Below are 27,965 nucleotides of genomic sequence, written 5' to 3'. Positions count from 1 at the left end.
AAATGAATCCCAACCCGGCGGTAAATTTCTACTGTTCAGAGCATGGCTCTGCGTTGTACTACGTACCAAATCCAGTAAGTTAGACCCTGGTATTACGGATCCTTTGAAAATAAATTCAGTTTTATTATTCCATGCTGTGACATTTTTATTCTGCAGCAGCCTGTTTAGTAAAAATTCAGCATTCTTTTTATATCTTTGGTTTATATGGCTGACAATTTCAGCGATCTCATGATTTTTATCAGAGTCGGTATTTGGCAATTGCTGCTGACCAGGATCAGGAGGGCTAACGAGATTTAAAGCCATTACTTCTTTTGAGCTGTGTCGCGTATGTACCAAGTAGCGTTGCAGCACAGAGCTATACATTTTAATTTTCACATCATCGGGAATGTCACGACGCTGTAAAATGTCGCTAATTTCACCATCAAGGCGGCAAATAACACTGTCGCGTATGTTATCTGTAGTACCGGGTCTTAGTTTGTCTAGCTCCTGTTTGGGGACTAGATACATTTTCGCTGCATGCTCCATTATCTTCCGGCGATCAGGCTTGTTATTATTGGAATTGCAAAAGCTAAAAGAGGTCCGATAAACCCGCCGGCCTGTTTTAGTAGTCGCTTCTTTTTCTTTATGGGCTGAGATCTGTCGCTCAGTGTTCTTATAGCTTTACGCCACTTCTTTAATATACCTTTTTGGCGCTCTTTCAGCGGAATCCTGCCTTTTAAGATATTTAAAGCAATCTCGCCTATGGCTGTAATTAAATCATTGCTTGCATCGCGCAAAATAGACTTTCTGACAGCGGGGGTTGCTTTCACTAGGGTTTTTAGGAGAGCCCAGTTACGCCGGAGCCTCTCAGACATCTTTACATCACAACGCCCACAGCGTAGAATGTCTGATACTGGGTAAAATTCACTTTTTAGAAGTGTTTTTCTTCTGAACATAGACAGCGGGCAACGCGGGTGGAAACAACCCAGTCCTTAAACGCAGATCCTCAGGAATATTAGCTCTCAAATCTACAAGCAAATACCCGTAAGGCTCCCGCGTGGCATCCTCAAAAGCTTCTAGGAAAAAACGTGTTTTTCCGGTGTCCTGTAGATGTCATCTGAGGTTATTTGTTTTTTGTATTAGCTTTCTCAGAAACTTATTTGTGTCCCTACTGACCATTAACTATATGAAAGGGTTATGTAGGGTTATCTGCGGGGCATTGTAAGCTGTGTTTATTCACAGTGTACCAGATTTTCTCCGGTTTATAACACCTAGGCCAATTGTTGTTGTATTTGCTTTCCCAATAAATGCTTATTTACACAAACCGAAAAGACAGATTTTCTGTTTGCACCTGTATTGTACCTGAAGGTTATGTAGGGGTATCTGCGGGTCATGTGCCCAGGCAATGTGTATTATTTATGTTTTTATAATGCAGAATGTTTGATATTTGCTTTCTCTTTTTTGTGTCTGTAGATGTCATCTGAGAAGTTATTTGTGTTTCTACTGAGCATTAACTAAATTGGGGTCAGCTGTGTTATCTGAGGGTCAGATATTTTTGTACAAATTCATGCTGTTTGGTGATCTTTGTGAAGCAGAACTTTGTTTTATAACACATTTGTGCCTGTAGATGTTATCTGTGGGTCATCGGTGTTATCTGTGGGGCAGCTGCCTGGATGTGTTATGGTATATAATTATATCCTAGGATCGGTACGACTACATACAGCGTGTTATGTTCATTAAAATGTTTTATTGTCAGAACTAATTGGAAATAAAGAACACATTTTAAGCTAACCGCACTCACTTTACACAAACAGAAAAAAGGAAACACACTTTAAGTTAGCTAACAGCAGAATGCTGACAAATGCATCTTTGCGGAATCTGATAACGACACAATGAACAAATCGGCCTCGTTTCTCAATTAATTTCTCAGCTGACTGCGCTATCTATAATTATGCTTATACCTTAGGCGTGTATTTACATGGCACTGTAATTCGCACTTTTACAGACTATATGTGGATTACAGCCGGTATACAGTAACAGCCGGCATGACTGAGTGTAATATTGTACTCAATACTGTGCAAAGGGTCTCAATACTTATGTCCGTGTGATATTTCAGTTTTTCTTTTTAATAAATTCGCAAAAAATCTACATTTCTGTTTTGTTCAGGCATGATGGCGTGCAGGGTGTACATTAATATATATATATATATCTCAGAATGCAGCTGAATAGTATTGCTAATTATGCCATATAAATAGAAAATTATGTAGAAACCAAAAGTTTTGATAAGTGTATGAAAATACACCAATATTAACTATTTGTGCTATTTTAGGCGTAAATTTGGCCTATATGTATAGCAGACAGGAGTTGGGGCGATGAAATATGTGTTACAAGCGTAGTGAATTGCAGATATATTCTACAGTGTATGGCATTTTGAGAAATGTGTGGCATAATATCATATTAATTATACATTGGGGTATACTTTTGGAAACTTACAAATTCATTGGAAATTTTTAAACCATTATTGCTTAGGCAAATACAGAATATAAAAAGTAAAAACATTAAATAGTACAAAAATGTTTTATTGTCAGAACTAATTGGAAATAAAGAACACATTTTAAGCTAACCGCACTCACTTTACACAATCAGAAAAAAGAAGACACAAAAGAGAACAGTAAAACCAAAAACACTCAGTTTGAAAAAATGTTGCAGTAATCCGCAAATGCTAGTAAAAGATGTAAAAAACAGGGTATTTGGTTGATACGTTTTTTGCAAAAAATGTATACTAAGCTGCTTTACCAATCTTCACGGTATACCCTTATCAGAGCAGTCCTAACTAATGTATGCAATCCCTATCTGATGTATTTAAAAACCTGATCATCTGTATATAACCTGTGTGAACAGGGTTCAGAGAGGAAAAAATCCATGTGTGCATACAGGGTAGAACAGCTTTTGTGCAGATAGCCCAAGAGGAGTGGTGGAACTCCCCAGTCTTGTAGACACAAGAGAACAATTATGGAAACAGGAACACATGGGCTACTTGCACAGTGAACAAGTCTGTATGATCATGTCCACACACCACCAAGAAACCTGAAGACACAAAAGAGAACAGTAAAACCAAAAACACTCAGTTTGAAAAAATGTTGCAGTAATCCGCAAGTGCTAGTAAAAGATGTAAAAAACAGGGTATTTGGTTGATACGTTTTTTACAAAAAATGTATACTAAGCTGCTCTACCAATCTTCACGGTATACCCTTATCAGAGCAGTCCTAACTAATGTATGCAATCCCTATCTGATGTATTTAAAAACCTGATCATCTGTATATAACCTGTGTGAACAGGGTTCAGAGAGGAAAAAATCCATGTGTGCATACAGGGTAGAACAGCTTTTGTGCAGATAGCCCAAGAGGAGTGGTGAAACTCCCCAGTCTTGTAGACACAAGAGAACAATTATGGAAACAGGAACACATGGGCTACTTGCACAGTGAACAAGTCTGTATGATCATGTCCACGCACCACCAAGAAACCTGAAGACACAAAAGAGAACAGTAAAACCAAAAACACTCAGTTTGAAAAAATGTTGCAGTAATCCGCAAGTGCTAGTAAAAGATGTAAAAAACAGGGTATTTGGTTGATACGTTTTTTGCAAAAAATGTATACTAAGCTGCTCTACCAATCTTCACGGTATACCCTTATCAGAGCAGTCCTAACTAATGTATGCAATCCCTATCTGATGTATTTAAAAACCTGATCATCTGTATATAACCTGTGTGAACAGGGTTCAGAGAGGAAAAAATCCATGTGTGCATACAGGGTAGAACAGCTTTTGTGCAGATAGCCCAAGAGGAGTGGTGGAACTCCCCAGTCTTGTAGACACAAGAGAACAATTATGGAAACAGGAACACATGGGCTACTTGCACAGTGAACAAGTCTGTATGATCATGTCCACACACCACCAAGAAACCTGAAGACACAAAAGAGAACAGTAAAACCAAAAACACTCAGTTTGAAAAAATGTTGCAGTAATCCGCAAGTGCTAGTAAAAGATGTAAAAAACAGGGTATTTGGTATTTGGTATTTTTTCAAACTGAGTGTTTTTGGTTTTACTGTTCTCTTTTGTGTCTTCAGGTTTCTTGGTGGTGTGTGGACATGATCATACAGACTTGTTCACTGTGCAAGTAGCCCATGTGTTCCTGTTTCCATAATTGTTCTCTTGTGTCTACAAGACTGGGGAGTTCCACCACTTCTCTTGGGCTATCTGCACAAAAGCTGTTCTACTCTGTATGCACACATGGATTTTTTCCTCTCTGAACCCTGTTCACACAGGTTATATACAGATGATCAGGTTTTTAAATACATCAGATAGGGATTGCATACATTAGTTAGGACTGCTCTGATAAGGGTATACCGTGAAGATTGGTAGAGCAGCTTAGTATACATTTTTTGCAAAAAACGTATCAACCAAATACCCTGTTTTTTACATCTTTTACTAGCACTTGCGGATTACTGCAACATTTTTTCAAACTGAGTGTTTTTGGTTTTACTGTTCTCTTTTGTGTCTTCAGGTTTCTTGGTGGTGTGTGGACATGATCATACAGACTTGTTCACTGTGCAAGTAGCCCATGTGTTCCTGTTTCCAATCAGAAAAAAGGAAACACACTTTAAGTTAGCTAACAGCATGATGCCGACAAATGCATCTTTGCGGAATCTGAACACAACACATACAACACACACGACAAGCATACACACGCACAACATACAGAACACATACAACACATGCGACACACACAACAAACACACATAACATACAAAACACACACATCACATACAACACACACGACAAGCATACACACACACAACATACAGAACACATACAACACATGCGACACACACACAACACACACAACAAATACACATGATTTTTGCACTTTATTAATATGCTGTCCACATATAGTATTTTTGATATCTCTTATTTCCCTGGTGTTACTTTTGTACATGTATTACTGTTTTTCTTGTTTTTGTGTAAAATCTCGGTCAGACAGGCACGAACACACACACACACACACACACACACAACACAGAACCCACACACAACAAGCACACATAACATACAAAACACACACACACAACACATACAACACACACGCCAAGCATACACACACACAACATACAGAACACATACAACACATGCGACACACACAACACACACAACAAATACACATGATTTTTGCACTTTATTAATATGCTGGCCACATATAGTATTTTTTTATATCTCTTATTTCCCTGGTGTTACTTTTGTACATGTATTACTGTTTTTCTTGTTTTTGTGTAAAATCTCGGTCAGACAGGCACGAACACACACACACACACACACAACACAGAACCCACACACAACAAGCACACATAACATACAAAACACACACACACACAACACATACAACACACACGCCAAGCATACACACACACAACATACAGAACACATACAACACATGCGACACACACAACACACACAACAAATACACATGATTTTTGCACTTTATTAATATGCTGACCACATATAGTATTTTTTGATATCTCTTATTTCCCTGGTGTTACTTTTGTACATGTATTACTGTTTTTCTTGTTTTTTGTGTAAAATCTCGGTCAGGCAGGCACGAACACACACACCCACACACACACACACAACACAGAACCCACACACAACAAACACACATAACATACAAAACACACACAACACATACAACACACACGCCAAGCATACACACACAACATACAGAACACATACAACACATGCGACACACACAACACACACAACAAATACACATGATTTTTGCACTTTATTAATATGCTGGCCACATATAGTATTTTTTGATATCTCTTATTTCCCTGGTGTTACTTTTGTACGTGTATTACTGTTTTTCTTGTTTTTGTGTAAAATCTCGGTCAGGCAGGCACGAACCCACACACAACAAACACACATAACATACAAAACACACACACAACACATACAACACACACGACAAGCACACACACACACACACACACACACCACGCACATATGAAAAATGACAATCATTGTATGTGATTTAAAAGACTTTAGTTAGATTTATCAGGTGTGATTTAGTTTGAAAGTCCGCAGTTCCGCGGTAATGTCAGGTGTTGGACATGCATTTAACAGTCTTTCATATGTATCGCAGAAAGATTTTAGTTCCATCTGTGCGAGTTTGCTTTGAGCGTACTGCGCAGACATGTCAGTAAACATTTTGACATGGGCAGCATCCCACGAAGGACGACCTGTGTAAGGTGTATGTACAGCAACTTTCTGCTTTCTACCTACACGGCGCCGGGATACGGCGCGTTTCTTTAGAGGTAATACAGGGGCAAAAACGCTAGAAGAGCCTGCAAGAGCAGTATCTGCAGATTGCACAGTCTGGCACACAGGTATATTGAGGGGCTCTATGGGTGACCACATACCCTCGGAGAGCTGTTCAATTTCTCTGTTTTCAGGAGTAACTTGTGGTATGGCGTCTGGGCTATTGGAGGGCCGTGTTATGCGGGGCCTAGCGTTCTGCGCTGCCCGTTTCTCTCTTGAAACGCTCGTATATTTCTGATGTGAAATCTTGGGGCTTGGATTCCCGGGTTGTTTTGGTGCCGCGTAGCATTCATCACGATCCACAACACAGATGGGCGAAAGAGATGTTGCGCGCACCGCCGTATTAGCTCTTTGTGGTTGATTCTCTGCAGCGCCGTAATTACGCCGTTGCAAAACTCGTTGCTGAAGAGGCGACGTATCTAAAAGAAAAGATACAAGTGGCGGTTAGCCGCGAAACGGAGCAAAATTGGAAAAGCTAAACGGCGACGCATAGCTATGATCCTGCGTAATATTTGAAAAGTTAACGGGGGCAGCTACCCATGAAATCATTGTAACAATATTTACATAAACCTGTATAGAGCAGTCCAGATATATACTTACAAGTATGAAGCGGGAATTGTTCCACAACAGCTCCTGATTTAACGGGCGGCGCAATGCTCAAACTCGCAGAGGCGGGAATATTCTCTTTTTCAAGCTGTATTTTCCGGGCAACTAGATTAGCGGGTGTAAGTAAAAATATAACGATTAGCGAACACAGAATTGATTTTCTACACAAAACTGCAGCATTGAGACGGTTATATATATATATATATATTTATATATATATATATATATATATATATATATATATATTCAAAAATGAATTTTCTGACAGTTAGCTAGCAGCTGTAAGTAAATAAGAGCATTACACAAAAGTGAGAATCGCCTGTATTCCAGGTGAACAGAGAGTTCAGCCTTTTTGCTTTTAGATAGGGAAAAATTTCATTGTAACACGGTACAAAGATATTTATCTTTCATGTATCACATGTAAGAAAGCTAAATATATATATATATATATATATATATATATATATATATATATATATTATTATTATTATTATTTATTTATATAGCACCACTGATTCCATGGTGCTGTACATGAGAAGGGGTTACATACAAGTTACAAATAGCACATACAGTAAACAAACTAACAATGACGGACTGATACAGAGGACCCAGGCCTTGCGGGCTTACATTCTACATTCTAATATATATATATTATCTATGTTAATATATACTGTTTATGACGTAAAACTATAGCCGCTATTATCTATTGTATTACACAAATTATGTCATAATAAATATATGCTTAAATTAATAAAACAAATAATAGCGGTAGCCACCAATATAATACTGAATTATTAATATATAGCGGCATAAGTCTTGCTATATTAATTTACACCGCAAATATGTTTATGCCGTAAAACTATATTATACTATGTGAGTTGCTTTAATCCTTTGTATGTAAACACGAACTACGCGCAATTTCTCATACAGATACTGACACGGAGACATCGCACGATATGCCTGAAAACTGGTGTGTTCCCGAACCATGCGATACGCTGGGTTCCGACGTGGAGATCATAGATGTCAAGAACCCTGCAATTTCATCGCCACCCGATGCGCCTAAAAGACGCGGCAGCTCGTTACGCAGGTGTTTCAAGAATAGAAAAGGTATCTGTTCACCTGGAATACAGGCGATTCTCACTTTTGTGTAATGCTCTTATTTACTTACAGCTGCTAGCTAACTGTCAGAAAATTCATTTTTGAAAAAAAAAAAAAAAAATATATATATATATATATATATAAAGATATAATAAAAATACACGAATGTTGTTCAGGTAAAATTATATCATATAATATATAAATATAATAAAATCTATTTCTCTATAAAAACCTTAAGAACACCCAGTGCATTAGAGATGTAGTGAACCACTACCAAAAGTATAGAAAAATCAAGCTCTTCCCATGGTAAAAAATCCAAAAAACTAATCAAGACAAGGATATAATCAATATAATTTTATTAAATTCCACATATAAAAACAATTTATTACAAGAGAAAAAAATGAAAAAAATAATAATAAATATCAATATATATGCAACCAAATAAATACAATAAAGTGCTACTGTAAAAAGTGTAAACACAGGACAGGTAGGCAGAAGCCAGAAGACACTTACTCTGATTATCTCTTATGTACTCCACTGTGGGTAGCCAGGACATGTAGCCAGGACATTTAGGGGTACATAAGAGATAATCAGAGTAAGTGTCTTCTGGCTTCTGCCTACCTGTCCTGTGTTTACACTTTTTACAGTAGCACTTTATTGTTTCTTGCAAGCTATTACAACTAGATCCATTACATCACATGTATGTTATTGCACTGAGGCACATTGCACTTTTTCACTTTCTATTCAATTGGTTTTTTAATATATATATTTTTTAATATTAGTAAACAGGTGGTAGGAATGAGTAGTGACCTTATGGTGATTCAGACTATAAATAGCCAGTTGCATTGGGGCACATATTAATTATTTGGTTGCATATATATTGATATTTATTATTTTTTTCATTTTTTTCTCTTGTAATAAATTGTTTTTATATGTGGAATTTAATAAAATTATATTGATTATATCCTTGTCTTGATTAGTTTTTTGGATTTTTTACCATGGGAAGAGCTTGATTTTTCTATATATAAAGATATATATATATATATATATATATATAACCGTCTCAATGCTGCAGTTTTGTGTAGAAAATCAATTCTGTGTTCGCTAATCGTTATATTTTTACTTACACCCGCTAATCTAGTTGCCCGGAAAATACAGCTTGAAAAAGAGAATATTCCCGCCTCTGCGAGTTTGAGCATTGCGCCGCCCGTTAAATCAGGAGCTGTTGTGGAACAATTCCCGTTCATACTTGTAAGTATATATCTGGACTGCTCTATACAGGTTTATGTAAATATTGTTACAATGATTTCATGGGTAGCTGCCCCCGTTAACTTTTCAAATATTACGCAGGATCATAGCTATGCGTCGCCGTTTAGCTTTTCCAATTTTGCTCCGTTTCGCGGCTAACCGCCACTTGTATCTTTTCTTTTAGATACGTCGCCTCTTCAGCAACGAGTTTTGCAACGGCGTAATTACGGCGCTGCAGAGAATCAACCACAAAGAGCTAATACGGCGGTGCACGCAACATCTCTTTCGCCCATCTGTGTTGTGGATCGTGATGAATGCTACGCGGCACCAAAACAACCCGGGAATCCAAGCCCCAAGATTTCACATCAGAAATATACAAGCGTTTCAAGAGAGAAACGGGCAGCGCAGAACGCTAGGCCCCGCATAACACGGCCCTCCAATAGCCCAGACGCCATACCACAAGTTACTCCTGAAAACAGAGAAATTGAACAGCTCTCCGAGGGTATGTGGTCACCCATAGAGCCCCTCAATATACCTGTGTGCCAGACTGTGCAATCTGCAGATACTGCTCTTGCAGGCTCTTCTAGCGTTTTTGCCCCTGTATTACCTCTAAAGAAACGCGCCGTATCCCGGCGCCGTGTAGGTAGAAAGCAGAAAGTTGCTGTACATACACCTTACACAGGTCGTCCTTCGTGGGATGCTGCCCATGTCAAAATGTTTACTGACATGTCTGCGCAGTACGCTCAAAGCAAACTCGCACAGATGGAACTAAAATCTTTCTGCGATACATATGAAAGACTGTTAAATGCATGTCCAACACCTGACATTACCGCGGAACTGCGGACTTTCAAACTAAATCACACCTGATAAATCTAACTAAAGTCTTTTAAATCACATACAATGATTGTCATTTTTCATATGTGCGTGGTGTGTGTGTGTGTGTGTGTGCTTGTCGTGTGTGTTGTATGTGTTGTGTGTGTGTTTTGTATGTTATGTGTGTTTGTTGTGTGTGGGTTCGTGCCTGCCTGACCGAGATTTTACACAAAAACAAGAAAAACAGTAATACATGTACAAAAGTAACACCAGGGAAATAAGAGATATCAAAAAATACTATATGTGGCCAGCATATTAATAAAGTGCAAAAATCATGTGTATTTGTTGTGTGTGTTGTGTGTGTCGCATGTGTTGTATGTGTTCTGTATGTTGTGTGTGTATGCTTGGCGTGTGTGTTGTATGTGTTGTGTGTGTGTTTTGTATGTTATGTGTGTTTGTTGTGTGTGGGTTCTGTGTTGTGTGTGTGTGTGTGTGTTCGTGCCTGCCTGACCGAGATTTTACCCAAAAAACAAGAAAAACAGTAATACATGTACAAAAGTAACACCAGGGAAATAAGAGATATCAAAAAATACTATATGTGGCCAGCATATTAATAAAGTGCAAAAATCATGTGTATTTGTTGTGTGTTGTGTGTGTCACATGTGTTGTATGTGTTCTGTATGTTGTGTGTGTGTATGCTTGGCGTGTGTGTTGTATGTGTTGTGTGTGTGTTTTGTATGTTATGTGTGCTTGTTGTGTGTGGGTTCTGTGTTGTGTGTGTGTGTGTGTGTTCGTGCCTGTCTGACCGAGATTTTACACAAAAACAAGAAAAACAGTAATACATGTACAAAAGTAACACCAGGGAAATAAGAGATATCAAAAAATACTATATGTGGCCAGCATATTAATAAAGTGCAAAAATCATGTGTATTTGTTGTGTGTGTTGTGTGTGTCGCATGTGTTGTATGTGTTCTGTATGTTGTGTGTGTGTATGCTTGGCGTGTGTGTTGTATGTGTTGTGTGTGTGTGTTTTGTATGTTATGTGTGCTTGTTGTGTGTGGGTTCTGTGTTGTGTGTGTGTGTGTTTGTGTGTGTTCGTGCCTGTCTGACCGAGATTTTACACAAAAACAAGAAAAACAGTAATACATGTACAAAAGTAACACCAGGGAAATAAGAGATATCAAAAATACTATATGTGGACAGCATATTAATAAAGTGCAAAAATCATGTGTATTTGTTGTGTGTGTTGTGTGTGTCGCATGTGTTGTATGTGTTCTGTATGTTGTGTGTGTGTATGCTTGTCGTGTGTGTTGTATGTGATGTGTGTGTTTTGTATGTTATGTGTGTTTGTTGTGTGTGTCGCATGTGTTGTATGTGTTCTGTATGTTGTGTGTGCATGCTTGTCGTGTGTGTTGTATGTGTTGTGTTCAGATTCCGCAAAGATGCATTTGTCGGCATCATGCTGTTAGCTAACTTAAAGTGTGTTTCCTTTTTTCTGATTGTGTAAAGTGAGTGCGGTTAGCTTAAAATGTGTTCTTTATTTCCAATTAGTTCTGACAATAAAACATTTTTGTACTATTTAATGTTTTTACTTTTTATATTCTGTATTTGCCTAAGCAATAATGGTTTAAAAATTTCCAATGAATTTGTAAGTTTCCAAAAGTATACCCCAATGTATAATTAATATAATATTATGCCACACATTTCTCAAAATGCCATACACTGTAGAATATATCTGCAATTCACTACGCTTGTAACACATATTTCATCGCCCCAACTCCTGTCTGCTATACATATAGGCCAAATTTACGCCTAAAATAGCACAAATAGTTAATATTGGTGTATTTTCATACACTTATCAAAACTTTTGGTTTCTACATAATTTTCTATTTATATGGCATAATTAGCAATACTATTCAGCTGCATTCTGAGATATATATATATATATTAATGTACACCCTGCACGCCATCATGCCTGAACAAAACAGAAATGTAGATTTTTTGCGAATTTATTAAAAAGAAAAACTGAAATATCACACGGACATAAGTATTGAGACCCTTTGCACAGTATTGAGTACAATATTACACTCAGTCATGCCGGCTGTTACTGTATACCGGCTGTAATCCACATATAGTCTGTAAAAGTGCGAATTACAGTGCCATGTAAATACACGCCTAAGGTATAAGCATAATTATAGATAGCGCAGTCAGCTGAGAAATTAATTGAGAAACGAGGCCGATTTGTTCATTGTGTCGTTATCAGATTCCGCAAAGATGCATTTGTCAGCATTCTGCTGTTAGCTAACTTAAAGTGTGTTTCCTTTTTTCTGTTGTGTAAAGTGAGTGCGGTTAGCTTAAAATGTGTTCTTTATTTCCAATTAGTTCTGACAATAAAACATTTTAATGAACATAACACGCTGTATGTAGTCGTACCGATCCTAGGATATAATTATATACCATAACACATCCAGGCAGCTGCCCCACAGATAACACCGATGACCCACAGATAACATCTACAGGCACAAATGTGTTATAAAACAAAGTTCTGCTTCACAAAGATCACCAAACAGCATGAATTTGTACAAAAATATCTGACCCTCAGATAACACAGCTGACCCCAATTTAGTTAATGCTCAGTAGAAACACAAATAACTTCTCAGATGACATCTACAGACACAAAAAAGAGAAAGCAAATATCAAACATTCTGCATTATAAAAACATAAATAATACACATTGCCTGGGCACATGACCCGCAGATACCCCTACATAACCTTCAGGTACAATACAGGTGCAAACAGAAAATCTGTCTTTTCGGTTTGTGTAAATAAGCATTTATTGGGAAAGCAAATACAACAACAATTGGCCAAGGTGTTATAAACCGGAGAAAATCTGGTACACTGTGAATAAACACAGCTTACAATGCCCCGCAGATAACCCTACATAACCCTTTCATATAGTTAATGGTCAGTAGGGACACAAATAAGTTTCTGAGAAAGCTAATACAAAAAACAAATAACCTCAGATGACATCTACAGGACACCGGAAAAACACGTTTTTTCCTAGAAGCTTTTGAGGATGCCACGCGGGAGCCTTACGGGTATTTGCTTGTAGATTTGAGAGCTAATACTCCTGAGGATCTGCGTTTAAGGACTGGGTTGTTTCCACCCGCGTTGCCCGCTGTCTATGTTCAGAAGAAAAACACTTCTAAAAAGTGAATTTTACCCGGTATCAGACATTCTACGCTGTGGGTGTTGTGATGTAAAGATGTCTGAGAGGCTCCGGCGTAACTGGGCTCTCTTAAAAACCCTAGTGAAAGCAACCCCCGCTGTCAGAAAGTCTATTTTGCGCGATGCAAGCAATGATTTAATTACAGCCATAGGCGAGATTGCTTTAAATATCTTAAAAGGCAGGATTCCGCTGAAAGAGCGCCAAAAAGGTATATTAAAGAAGTGGCGTAAAGCTATAAGAACACTGAGCGACAGATCTCAGCCCATAAAGAAAAAGAAGCGACTACTAAAACAGGCCGGCGGGTTTATCGGACCTCTTTTAGCTTTTGCAATTCCAATAATAACAAGCCTGATCGCCGGAAGATAATGGAGCATGCAGCGAAAATGTATCTAGTCCCCAAACAGGAGCTAGACAAACTAAGACCCGGTACTACAGATAACATACGCGACAGTGTTATTCGCCGCCTTGATGGTGAAATTAGCGACATTTTACAGCGTCGTGACATTCCCGATGATGTGAAAATTAAAATGTATAGCTCTGTGCTGCAACGCTACTTGGTACATACGCGACACAGCTCAAAAGAAGTAACGGCTTTAAATCTCATTAGCCCTCCTGATCCTGGTCAGCAGCAATTGCCAAATACCGACTCTGATAAAAATCATGAGATCGCTGAAATTGTCAGCCATATAAACCAAAGATATAAAAAGAATGCTGAATTTTTACTAAACAGGCTGCTGCAGAATAAAAATGTCACAGCATGGAATAATAAAACTGAATTTATTTTCAAAGGATCCGTAATACCAGGGTCTAACTTACTGGATTTGGTACGTAGTACAACGCAGAGCCATGCTCTGAACAGTAGAAATTTACCGCCGGGTTGGGATTCATTTATGCAGGCTATGGCCGAGCTAAATATGCCGTCTACAGTTGTGGGTAACACCGCTACTAGGAAGCTTTTAGATGAATTAAAAATTACCAACAGTGAGACACGCTCTGTATCTACACCGCTGAAGTTAGCGGCGGCTCCCCGTACAATTCAATCTTTACATTCCCCGTCATTAGGTACCACACGTGGAACTCTGCTACCTAAAAAAAGGTCTCTACCGATGCTACAAACCATGTGGCTCACGATGTAAAGAATGTACTGGCTAAAATGCTGTACTCGCCTTGTAACTCAATATTAATTATTTTGTAAGAAGTGTAATTGTTCATTGTACTATTTAATGTTTTTACTTTTTATATTCTGTACGAATTTTTATAGTATTGAAATGTCTTTGAGTTGTATTAATGTTTTTACTTTTTATATTCTGTAAGAATGTTTTACTTTTTATATTCTGTAAGAATTTTTATAGTATTGAAATGTCTTTGAGATGCTGTTTTATTGTGAGAAATAAAATTTATATTCGTATAAAACATACCGCTTCTTTCTTGCTTGTGTTGTAACATTGGGTCATATTATATATATATATATATATATATATATATATATATATATATATATATATATATATATATATATAGGCACAAAAGAAAATCTGGTACACTGTGAATAAACACAGCTTACAGAATCAAGGTGACAATCATTTAGTTAGTGCTCAGTAGAAACACAAATAACTTCTCAGATGACATCTACAGACACAAAAAAGAGAAAGCAAATATCAAACATTCTGCGTTATAAAAACATAAATAATACACAATGCCTGGGCACATGACCCGCAGATAACCCTACATAACCTTCAGGTACAATACAGGTACAAACAGAAAATCTGTCTTTTCGGTTTGTGTAAATAAGCATTTATTGGGAAAGCAAATACAACAACAATTGGCCTAGGTGTTATAAACCTCTGACCCACAGCAGATTTTCTGTTTGTGAAAATAAACATTTAGTTAATGTTCACCATTTAGTACTAGTGTTCAGTAGAGCCACAAATAAACAGCTTGGTGTGTTATAAGTTCTGAACTATATGGATACATGAATAAAACACAGCTAACAGAATCAAACTCGAGCTACGTATAAAAATATAAAACAAATACGTGTAGAGACACAAATAAACAGCTTTAAGTTCTGAACTATATGGATACACTGTGAATAAAATACAGCTTACAGAATCAAACTCGAGCTACGTATAAAAACAAAATACAAGAATAATATCAAACTGCAACAAATTAAAGTATATCAAACGATATCAAAAGGGGAAATCAGCCAGCCTCAGGGACATCTGGCTGACAGGAGGAGGGGAGGGGTTACACACTTTGATACACTTTGATAGGGGCGGGGCACCTGTCAGATTGAGTTTGACGAAACCTAGCTCTGCTACACTACTACTTAATAAACATGATTTATACAAAAAATAGCCGTGGATGGTACCTGACGCTCCCTAGACCCCTCGGCACAGCCTAAGATCTAACTTCCCCTAAAGATGGAAACAGGAAACCTATCTTGCCTCAGAGAAAATCCCCAAAGGAAAGATAGCCCCCCACAAATATTGACGGTGAGAGGAGGGGAAAATAACATACGCAGAAATTAAATCAGATTTTAGCATAGGAGGCCAGTCTAGCTTGATAGATAGGACAGGAAACGATACTGTGCGGTCAGTATAAAAACTACAAAACAATCCACACAGAGTTTACAAAATCTCCACACCTGACTAAAGGTGTGGAGGGTAAATCTGCTTCCCAGAGCTTCCAGCTAACAGAAATAATCCATACTGACAAGCTGGACAAATATAGAATGCACAGAACAATAAGTCCACAACATGTGGACTGAAATCAGCAAAGCCAGAACTTATCTTTGCAAAACTGGTCAGGAAACCAGGAGAATCCAAGCAGAGATGTGAATCCAGCCAGGAAACATTGACAAGTGGCACAGGCTGAAGAAAGAGCCAGACTTAAATAGCGGAGCAGAAGAGACGATAAGTGGAGGCAGCTGATGACAGCTAACTCCAAGGAGCAGCCATACCACTAGAAACCACAAGAGGGAGCCCAAGAGCAGAACTCACAAAAGTGCCACTTACAACCACCGGAGGGAGCCCAAGAGCGGAATTCACAACAGTACCCCCCCCTTGAGGAGGGGTCACCGAACCCTCACCAGAGCCCCCAGGCCGATCAGGACGAGCCAAGTGAAAAGTACGAACCAAATCAGTAGCATGGACATCGGAGGCAACAACCCAAGAATTATCCTCCTGGCCATAACTCTTCCACTTGACAAGATACTGAAGCCTCCGCCTCGAAAAACGAGAATCCAAAATCTTCTCAACCTCATATTCCAACTCTCCCTCAACCAACACCGGGGCAGGAGGGTCAACCGAGGGAACAACGGGCACCACATATCTCCGCAACAAAGCTCTATGGAAAACATCATGAATGGCAAAAGAGGCAGGAAGAGCCAAACGAAAAGACACCGGATTAATAATTTCAGAAATTTTATAAGGACCAATAAACCGAGGCTTAAACTTAGGAGAAGAAACCTTCATAGGAACATGACGAGAAGACAACCAAACCAAATCCCACACACGAAGCCGGGGACCAACACACCGACGGCGGTTAGCAAAACGTTGAGCCCTTTCCTGAGACAACGTCAAATTGTCCACCACTTGAGTCCAAATCTGCTGCAGCCTGTCCACCACAGAATTAACACCAGGACAATCAGAAGGCTCAACCTGCCCAGAAGAAAAATGAGGATGAAAACCAAAATTACAAAAGAAAGGTGAAACCAAAGTAGCCGAACTAGCCCGATTATTAAGGGCAAACTCGGCCAACGGCAAGAAAGACACCCAATCATCCTGATCAGCAGACACAAAGCATCTCAAATAGGTCTCCAAGGTCTGATTAGTTCGCTCAGTTTGGCCATTAGTCTGAGGATGAAACACCGAAGAAAAAGATAAATCAATGCCCATCCTAGCACAAAAGGCCCGCCAAAATCTAGAGACAAACTGAGAACCTCTGTCAGACACAATATTCTCCGGAATGCTATGCAAACGAACCACATGCTGAAAAAACAATGGAACCAGATCTGAGGAGGAAGGCAACTTAGGCAAAGGTACCAGATGGACCATTTTAGAGAAGCGGTCACAAACAACCCAGATAACAGACATGTTCTGGGAAACAGGAAGATCCGAAATAACATCCATGGAAATATGCGTCCAGGGCCTCTCAGGGACCGGCAAATGCAAAAGCAACCCACTAGCGCGGGAACAGCAAGGCTTGGCCCGGGCGCAAGTCCCACAGGACTGCACAAAAGCACGGACATCGCGAGACAAGGAAGGCCACCAAAAGGACCTAGCAACTAAATCTCTGGTACCAAAAATCCCAGGATGACCAGCCAACACTGAACAATGAACCTCAGAAATTAACTTACTTGTCCATCTATCAGGAACAAACAGCTTCCCCACTGGACAGCAGTCAGGCCTATCAACCTGAAATTCCTGAAGCACCCGCCGCAAATCAGGGGAGATAGCAGAAAGAATCACCCCCTCCTTAAGAATGCCAACCGGCTCCAGGACTCCAGGAGAATCAGGCGAAAAACTCCTAGAGAGGGCATCAGCCTTAATATTCTTAGATCCCGGAAGATACGAGACCACAAAATCAAAACGGGAGAAAAACAGGGACCATCGAGCCTATCTAGGATTCAGCCGCTTGGCCGACTCGAGGTAAATCAGATTCTTATGATCGGTCAGGACCACAACACGGTGTTTAGCTCCCTCAAGCCAATGTCGCCACTCCTCAAACCCCCACTTCATTAGCCAACAACTCCCGATTGCCGACATCATAATTGCGTTCCGCAGGCGAAAACTTTCTGGAAAAAAAAGCACACGGTTTCATCAAAGAACCATCAGACTCCCTCTGAGACAAAACGGCCCCTGCCCCAATCTTAGAAGAGTCGACCTCAACCTGAAAAGGAAGAGAAACATCCGGTTGACGCAACACAGGGGCAGAAGTAAATCGGCATTTAAGCTCCTGAAAGGCCTCAACAGCCTCAGAGGACCAATTCGTCACATCAGCGCCTTTCTTCGTCAAATCAGTAAGGGGCTTAACCACACTGGAAAAGTTGGCAATGAAACGGCGATAGAAATTAGCAAAGCCCAAAAATTTTTGAAGACCCTTCACAGATGTGGGTTGGATCCAGTCATGAATAGCTTGGACCTTAACAGGATCCATTTCTATAGACGAGGGAGAAAAAATAAAACCCAAAAAAGAGACCTTCTGAACTACGAATAGGCACTTAGACCCCTTCACAAATAAAGCATTATCACGAAGGATCTGGAACACCATCCTGACCTGCTTCACATGAGACTCCCAATCATTGGAAAAAATCAAAATATCATCCAAATATACGACCATGAATTTATCAAGATAATTGTGGAAAATATCATGCATGAAAGACTGGAACACAGATGGAGCATTAGAGAGCCCAAATGGCATCACAAGGTATTCAAAATGGCCTTCAGGCGTATTAAATGCAGTTTTCCATTCGTCACCCTGTTTAATACGAACAAGATTATATGCCCCTCGGAGGTCAATCTTAGTAAACCAACTAGCCCCCTTAATCTGAGCAAACAAATCAGTAAGCAGAGGCAAGGGGTATTGGAATTTGACCGTGATCTTATTAAGAAGACGATAATCTATACAGGGTCTCAGGAAGCCATCCTTCTTAGCAACAAAAAAGAAACCCGCTCCCAATGGTGACGAAGAGGGCCGAATATGCCCTTTCTCCAAAGATTCCTTAACATAGCTCCGCATGGCGGCAAGCTCTGGCACAGACAGGTTGAAAAGTCGGCCCTTAGGGAACTTACAACCAGGAATCAAGTTAATAGCACAATCACAGTCCCTATGTGGAGGAAGGGAACTGGACTTGGGCTCATCAAATACATCCTGGAAATCCGAAAAAAACTCAGGGACCTCAGAAGAGGGGGAAGAGGAAATTGGCATCAAAGGAACGTCACTATGTACTCCTCGACAACCCCAACTAGTCACCGATATAGTTTTCCAATCCAGCATCGGATTATGTTCCTGTAACCATGGAAATCCCAGTACAACAACATCATGCAGGTTATGCAACACCAGAAAACGGCAATCTTCCTGATGTGCAGGAGCCATGTACATAGTCATCTGTGTCCAGTACTGAGGTTTATCCTTGGCCAAGGGTGTTGCATCAATGCCCCTCAAAGGAATAGGGCTCTGCAAAGGCTGCAAGGAAAAACCACAGCGCCTGGCAAATTCTAAGTCCATTAAGTTCAGGGCAGCGCCTGAATCCACAAATGCCATGACAGAAAAGGACGACAATGAGCAAATCAGGGTCACAGATAAGAGAAATTTAGGCTGTATAGTACTAATGGTAACAGACCTAGCGACTCTCTTAGTACGCTTAGGGCAATCAGAGATAACATGAGCCGAATCACCACAGTAAAAACACAGCCTATTCTGACGTCTGAATTCCTGCCGTTCTATTCTAGTCAAAATCCTATCACATTGCATAGGTTTAGGACTATGCTGAGGATATTGCCATATGGTGCACAGCTTTGCGCTCGCGCAGACACCGATCAATCTGAATAATAATAATAATAATAATTTTTTTTTATATAGCGCCAACATATTCCGCAGCGCTTTACAAATTATAGAGGGGACTTGTACAGACAATAGACATTACAGCATAACAGAAATCACAGTTCAAAATAGATACCAAGAGGAGTGAGGGCCCTGCTCGCAAGCTTACAAACTATGGGGAAAATCTGAATGGCTAGAGACATAGATTCGCTCAAACCGGCAGGCGTAGGAAAGCCCACCATAACATCTTTAAGGGTTTCAGAAAGACCTTTTCTGAAAATAGCAGCCAGAGCCTCTTCATTCCATTTAGTGAGCACAGACCATTTTCTAAATTTCTGGCAGTATAACTCTGCCGCTTCCTGACCTTGACACAAGGCCAACAGGGTTTTTTCTGCATGATCCACAGAATTAGGTTTGTCATACAATAATCCGAGCGCTTGAAAAAATGCATCTACATTCAATAATGCCGGATCCCCTGTTTCAAGAGAAAAAGCCCAGTCTTGAGGGTCACCACGCAGCAAGGATATGATGATTTTCACCTGCTGAATGGGATCACCAGAAGAACGGGGTTTCAAAGCAAAAAACAATTTGCAGTTATTTTTAAAGTTCTAAAACTTGGATCTGTCCCCAAAAAAACAAATCAGGAGTAGGAATTCTGGGCTCTAAAGCCGGAGTCTGGACAACATAGTCCTGGATACTCTGTACTCTTGCAGCAAGTTGATCCACACGAGAAAACAAACCCTGAACATCCATGCCAAAACATATATCCTGAACCACCCAGATACCATAAGGGAAAAAAAAGACAAACCAAAGCACAGAAAAAAAAATGGTTCAGAACTTTCTTTTCCTTCTTTTGAGATACATTTAATTCATTTTTGGCCACTTGTACTGTTTTGATCTGGTGGTTTAGGAACAACATGAGACAAGCTCTGAAGGAGGTGGTATCTGTACTGACTGCAAACCCTGAACCTAGCAGCGCAACTAAAAATAGCCGTGGGGGGTACCTGACGCTCCCTAGACCCCTCGGCACAGCCTAAGATCTAACTTCCCCTAAAGATGGAAACAGGAAACCTATCTTGCCTCAGAGAAAATCCCCAAAGGAAAGATAGCCCCCCACAAATATTGACGGTGAGAGGAGGGGAAAATAACATACGCAGAAATGAAATCAGATTTTAGCATAGGAGGCCAGTCTAGCTTGATAGATAGGACAGGAAAGGATACTGTGCGGTCAGTATAAAAACTACAAAACAATCCACACAGAGTTTACAAAATCTCCACACCTGACTAAAGGTGTGGAGGGTAAATCTGCTTCCCGGAGCTTCCAGCTAACAGAAATAATCCATACTGACAAGCTGGACAAATATAGAATGCACAGAACAATAAGTCCACAACATGTGGACTGAAATCAGCAAAGCTAGAACTTATCTTTGCAGAACTGGTCAGGAAACCAGGAGAATCCAAGCAGAGATGTGAATCCAGCTAGGAAACATTGACAAGTGGAACAGGCTGAAGAAAGAGCCAGACTTAAATAGCGGAGCAGAAGAGACGATAAGTGGAGGCAGCTGATGACAGCTAACTCCAAGGAGCAGCCATACCACTAGAAACCACAAGAGGGAGCCCAAGAGCAGAACTCACAAAAGTGCCACTTACAACCACCGGAGGGAGCCCAAGAGCGGAATTCACAACAGGTCTCCCATTCTTCTCCTGCCGCAGTGGAGCCTGCTCAGCGGAGACATCGATCCCAGCGTCTCGCTCAGTCTGGCCCTGTGCTAAGAGTTACTGCTGCATTTCCTGCTTCTGCCATTGAAGTCAGTGCTGGGCCGCGGCGAGCGGACGCTTCTGGGGCCAAGTCCTGCTTTTCACATTCTGAGCATGCCCAGAGTAAGATTTCTCAGTGGAGATCGAGGGTCACATGATCAGATACTGCAGCTAAGGTCCTTGTAGGTGCTAGGACTAAATCCTGCTTTGCACTCTGAGCATGCCCAGGGCAAGATCTCTCAGTGGAGATCTGGGGTCACATGCTCAGGTACTGCAGCTCTCCATTGGTCCTTCTTTGAAAGGTCCTAAACGTGCTGCAACTATTTAAGGCTCGCATGGCCACACGGACATGCGCTAGTATCAATTCATATATGTGCTTTGCGCCAGTGTGGTTATGTCTGAGTGTGTTCAGGGACCCGGCTGAAATAAGCCCCTAGAATACCGGCACCTCCGGTGAGGAGATTGTATGAGTGTGTTCAGGGACCTGGCTGAAATAAGCCCCTAGAATACCGGCTTCTCCGGTGAGGAGATTGCATGTTGCATAACCACTGACTGCTATCAGCTTGGCAGTAAGCTTGTGCTCCTGTGAGGCTAACAGGGCGCAGTGCTTCCCTTTCACGGCTACTCTGTAAAGTAACAGAGCTAGCCTATACCGTCTAACAGTGCTGTCATTCGCTAGCAGCAGGTTCCTCCTGCACGGTGGACCCCGGGCTGCGAACGCACCATCTATATATATAATTGCCTAAGGGTTTTTCCGTCTGTCTGTCTTTCTGTCTGTCTTTCTGTCTGTCCTGGAAATCCCGCCTCTCTGATTGGTCGAAGCCGCCAGGCCTCGACCAATCAGCGACGGGCACAGCATCGACGTAGAAATCCCACGTCTCTGATTGGTCGAGGCCGCCAGGCCTCGACCAATCAGCGACGGGCACAGCGACGATGATGTCATAAAGGACGTAGATATCCCGCGTCAATCAGCAACGGGCACAGTATCGACGTAGAGGTCATAATGGTTGCCATGGCGACGATGATGTCCTAAAGGTTGCCTCGACCAATCAGCGACGGGCACAGTCTGCCGTGAATTCTGGAATCATCATTGTCCATATACTACGGGGACATGCATATTCTAGAATACCCGATGCGTTAGAATCGGGCCACAATCTAGTTTATAATAAACATCTCTATTTTCTTGGTGCGTTCCGCTAGCCCTAACACACAGTTTGAGTGGCAGAAAGTGGCTGACAGATATGCCACAAACAGGACTGACGCAGATGCACTCAGTGGCAATATAAATCTCCCTTTTTTGTGTGTGGGAGAATGCAGGAAAAAATCAGGCCCACTGTATTACACTACACAGTTTCAGTGTCAGAAAGTGGCTGACAGATATGCCCCAAACAGGACTGACACAGATGCACTCAGTGGCAATATAAATCTCCCTATTTTATGTGTGGGAGAATGCACGAAAAAATCAGGCCCACTGTATTACACTACACAGTTTGAGTGTCAGAAAGTGGCTGACAGATATGCCACAAACAGGACTGACACAGATGCACTCAGTGGCAATATAAATCTCCATTTTTTATGTGTGGGAGAATGCAGGAAAAAATCAGGCCCACTGTATTACACTACACAGTTTGAGTGGCAAAAAGTGGTTGGCAGATATATAAAAAAATACATGGGCTGTAGTAGAATTTCAATCTCCTTACAATGATCAAAGGACAAGTATGGCAGCAATAAAAAGGACTGCTGCACACAAGAGTGTGGACAAAGAAACAAGAGAACTGTGCAGAAAAGAAGGAGAAACAGGATTTTTGCTTTGAAAAAAGCAGTTGGTTTGCACAGCGGCGTACAAACAGCAAAGCAGCTATCAGGGAGCCTTATAAGGTACAGAGCTGATGCACAGAAATCTAGCCTCCACTGTCCCTACAGCACAAGCGGTTTTGGGGTTAATCTTTCCTCCCTAATATCCCTGCTTCAGACAAAGCTACAGCAACCTCTCCCTATGCTCAGATCGGCAGAAGTAAGATGGCGGTCGGCGTGCACGCCCCTTTATAGCCCCTGTGATGCCGCAGAAAGCAAGCCAATCACTGTAATGCCCTTCTCTAAGATGGTGGGGACTGAGACCTATGTCATCATGCTGCCAACACTCTGCGTCCACCTTCATTGGCTGAGAAATGGCGCTGAACGTGTCATATGAAACAAGACTTTGGCGCGAAGATAACGTACTGCATGGCCGATCCCACACTGGGATCGGGTCGGGTTTCATGAAACCAGACTTTGCCGAAAGTTGGCGACTTATGAAATTGGCTGATCCGTTTCGCTCAAAAGGAACATCTGTTTCGTGCAGAGGCACTGTAGGTGCATATCCTTCAGGATAGCCACCCGCTTTACTGTGACTTCCTTAGTGGACAGTATCACCAACAGTTTCGTCTCTGGTGCCCAGTTCACACTATGCGCTTCGACCCCCTTCTTAAAGGCCTCATGCACACCTTCACTGGTACAGGCTTCTTGCACATCTTCGGGTACATCTATCACATACTTGAAGAGCGGGGTCTCACTCTCTTCATGGACGGACGGCTCCCGTTTTGCCATGGACCTTTCCAATAAGACATCTGCCACGACCGGACGACTGTCTTTTTCCCGTTTTTAGCGCCAATTCTTCCACCGCTTTACACTCTTCCAGATCTCTGGCCAGGATTGGCACTGGCATCTTCACAGCTGTGAGTCTTTGACCAGCATTTCCTTCTCTTGCAGAAGACCACTTAATGCTTTTCTGAGCCTTTCCACATCTTCCCGTAGGCTAGGGTCACATTGCGTTAGTGCAACCCGTTTAGCGCTAGCGGGTTGCGCTAACGCAATGTTTTTAATGTGGCCGCGTCCCGGGGTCGCGGTAACGTCCCCGCTCTCGCAGATCCCCGATCTGCGAGAGTGGGGAACGGACCGCGGGCGCGCCTCGGACGCTGCGAGCAGCGTCCGCGGCGCGCCAGGAAACACCGGCGCGTCGCTAGCGCGTGCCGAACATGGCACGCGCTAGTGCTGCGCGTTCCCATTGCCGTGAATGGGCGCGCTAACGGACGCGTTGCACGGCGTTAATTTCGCCGTGCAACGCTGTCCGTTAGCGCTTTCCCATTAACGCAATGGGAACCAAGCCTTAAGGCTTTATTCACACTTTGCCATGTGGACAGGTGATGTTTGAGCTCAGAGACTTCCTTCTCTAGCTCATCAACCCTGTGCTCAGCTGCTTATCTCAGATGCCTTAACTCGGCCTGTAAATCCGTTACCTTTTGTTTCTCTTGAGACAACTTAAGATCCTGGACCTTCTCTTTATCAATTTTATCACAGGGTGCAATTTGTTCAGCCCCTTTTCCTCTTTTATGTCTCTGGCGACGGGAGGAAGACTTGCCACTTGTTCTTGAGTCAGCTATACTGCACTCTATTCCGCTGGTGTCCTCGTCTGAATGGGAGTCACCACCAACCGGTTGGTTATCCTGGAACCAGCAGTCGCCACTTACACCACATATGCTATAGAAGCACTTAAGATTATCATGCTGTGTTAAGGTGAGACTGTTACCATTAGAGGGCTTTAAATAAGCTAGACACACATGTTGAAGATATCATATTTTTCATATAGACTACAAACATTGCATTTTTATTGTCAGTTCAGTGTTACAATTATTTGAATGTAATCCCTGTATACTTTCGGAAGGGCTGTGATTTTTCAACAGCCCATTCCTTCTCTTTTTTATATATTTTTTTTTCATTTTTTTATTTTTTCTGTTTTCCCTTATGTAGTTGAAGACCCAATCTCTGTATAATGTCATCAGAGTAATTTGTATTATATAATTTTTTTGTCATGTCTTCATAGAAACAGACATTTCTTGAAAAAGTCTGGACTATGCCTAAAACGTTGATTATTTCATGTCTGTTCTGCTTTTTTTGGGTTCGTCTACAACAATCTTGTCATTGTCTTCACAATAAACTAGTTTCTTAGCGTGCCAGAGTTCATTATTTTATTATAACATTATGTGCATCATTAATAGGCTGTAAGCCGGACCCTGTACATCACACAAACCTTTGTGACTGACATTCTACTCAAGCCTCATTTGTGTGCTTTTTTTTCTTAGGCAGCTACCTTGTCACGACCCAATAGGGGTTAGTCCAGCGAATGGCGCAACACATACAATGGGATGGTAAAAGGAAGAGAAAGGCCCTAACAATAGAGAATGAGTAATGGGACACCTCCTGAGCTCCAACCTGAGCCTGTCCCCGAACTCCCCTAACACCCTAAGCAGGTCCTTCCCCCACCCCCCACCCCCGCCGCTGTCACATACCTCATCCCTGTCACTTCCAATGCCCTGGCAAGTGCACTCGCCGGCAAGGGTGCTAGCCTCAACATTGCAGATGGTACAGACACAGGGGATAGTGAAAAGCACGAGACAGACAAGGTAAAGACACAAAACCTAGCTCCAGACTCCACCGCCAAGCTCCACACCACAGAGGATACGGAAGCAGGACCCTAGAATTGACAGAAGCAGATTCAGCGATGACACCAGAGAGCTGCAACTGGTCTACATAGAAAACTATTACCAACATTCAGCTGATGCATCAAGTGACAAGGCTCTTTAAATGTTTGACAGGATTGCTACTTCCAATAGGTGGCACTAGAGTTATAGTCGTCTTCCTCTCTTAAGAGACAATTTGAATATTTCCCAGAAGAGCATTGTGGCTTTAAGTCTCCTCATCTCGGCATGCTTAGCATGCCAATCTCTACAAGGAGAAACAATACTTCTTGGATATCGGTCAGACGCCTTTCACTCAGCCAAACCAGATCTCCACTTTGCACTGATGAGAGGCAGTACCCTAAAGCAGTATCTGCAAATTGAGATTCTGGTTTGGCTTTTATCCTGAGTCATGTGATAAGGCTCATTAAAAGATCAACATTGACTTTTAGGATTGCTACTTCCAATAGGTGGCACGAGAGTTCCAATCCTCTTCTTCTCTGAAGAGACACATGTGATTATTTAAAGGATGGTGGAAGTGGTCACCACCCACATCAGCTAACCAGCAACACAGCAGCAGCCAGCAAGTAAACAGACATTAACCCTTGCTGGCCTGAAAGGAAAAAAAGCTACATTTAACCCCTTCCCGACCCATGACGCCACGTAGGCGTCATGAAAGTCGGTGCCATTCCGACCCATGACGCCTATGTGGCGTCATGGAAAGATCGCGTCCCTGCAGGCCGGGTGAAAGGGTTAACTCCAATTTCACCCGATCTGCAGGGACAGGGGGAGTGGTAGTTTAGCCCAGGGGGGGTGGCTTCACCCCCTCGTGGCTACGATCGTTCTGATTGGCTGTTGAAAGTGAAACTGCCAATCAGAGCGATTTGTAATATTTCACCTATTATAACGGGTGAAATATTACAATCCAGCCATGGCCGATGCTGAAATATCATCGGCCATGGCTGGAAATACTAATGTGCCCCCACCCCACCGATCGCCCCCCCAGCCCCCTGATCTGGCCGGTACACTGCTCCGGCTCCCCTCCGTCCAGTGCTCCGCTCCCCCCGTGCTCCAATCACCCCCCCCGTGCTCCGATCACCCCCCCTGCACTCCGATCCACCCCCCCGGTGCTCCGTTCCACCCCCCCGTGCTCCGTTCACGCCCCCCCGTGCTCCGTTCCACGCCCCCCCGTGCTCCGTTCCACGCCCCCCGTTCTCCGTTCCACCCCTCCCGCGCTCCGATTCCCCCCCGGTGCTCCGATCCCCCCCCCCGTGGTCCCCCCACCCCATCATACTTACCGATCCAGCCGGGGTCCCGTCCGTCTTCTCCCTGGGCGCCGCCATCTTCCAAAATGGCGGGCGCATGCGCAGTGCGCCCGCCGAATCTGCCTGCCGGCAGATTCGTTCCAAAGTGCATTTTGATCACTGAGATAGATTATATCTCAGTGATCAAAATAAAAAAAATAATAAATGACCCCCCCCCTTTGTCACCCCCATAGGTAGGGACAATAAAAAAATAAAGAAATTTTTTTTTCCACTAATGTTAGAATAGGGTTAGGGTAGGGTTAGGGTTAGGGTTAGGGGTAGGGTTAGGGCTAGGGTTAGGGTTTCGGTATGTGCACACGTATTCTGTTCCTCTGCGGATTTTTCCGCTGCGGATTTGATAAATCCGCAGTGCTAAACCGCTGCGGATTTATGGCGGATTTACCGCGTTTTTTTCTGCGCATTTCACTGCGGTTTTACAACTGCGATTTTCAATTGGAGCAGTTGTAAAACCGCTGCGGAATCCGCACAAAGAAGTGACATGCTGCGGAATGTAAACCGCTGCG

The 27,965-nt window shown here is 41.9% G+C and overlaps 1 long non-coding RNA gene across 1 annotated transcript in view; it reads right to left on the bottom strand.

Annotated features, from left to right (window-relative positions):
• Nucleotides 1-6,057: 6,057 nt before the first annotated feature.
• LOC138679914 (uncharacterized) overlaps nucleotides 6,058-27,965 on the bottom strand; it is a 71,601-nt gene continuing 49,693 nt past the window's right edge. Inside the window, exons 2-3 of the long non-coding RNA XR_011321615.1 lie at nucleotides 6,950-7,060; nucleotides 6,058-6,768 (exon numbers count right to left, since the gene is read on the bottom strand). This is a non-coding gene — a long non-coding RNA (uncharacterized lncRNA). The remainder of the gene's footprint in view (nucleotides 6,769-6,949; nucleotides 7,061-27,965) is intronic.

The sequence above is a fragment of the Ranitomeya imitator genome, chromosome 1 (genome assembly GCF_032444005.1).
Source record: "Ranitomeya imitator isolate aRanImi1 chromosome 1, aRanImi1.pri, whole genome shotgun sequence".
In the NCBI taxonomy this organism is placed as follows: Eukaryota; Metazoa; Chordata; class Amphibia; order Anura; family Dendrobatidae; genus Ranitomeya; species Ranitomeya imitator.
Note: the sequence above shows the minus strand (reverse complement) of the source record. Positions and strands in the feature narration are given on the sequence as shown.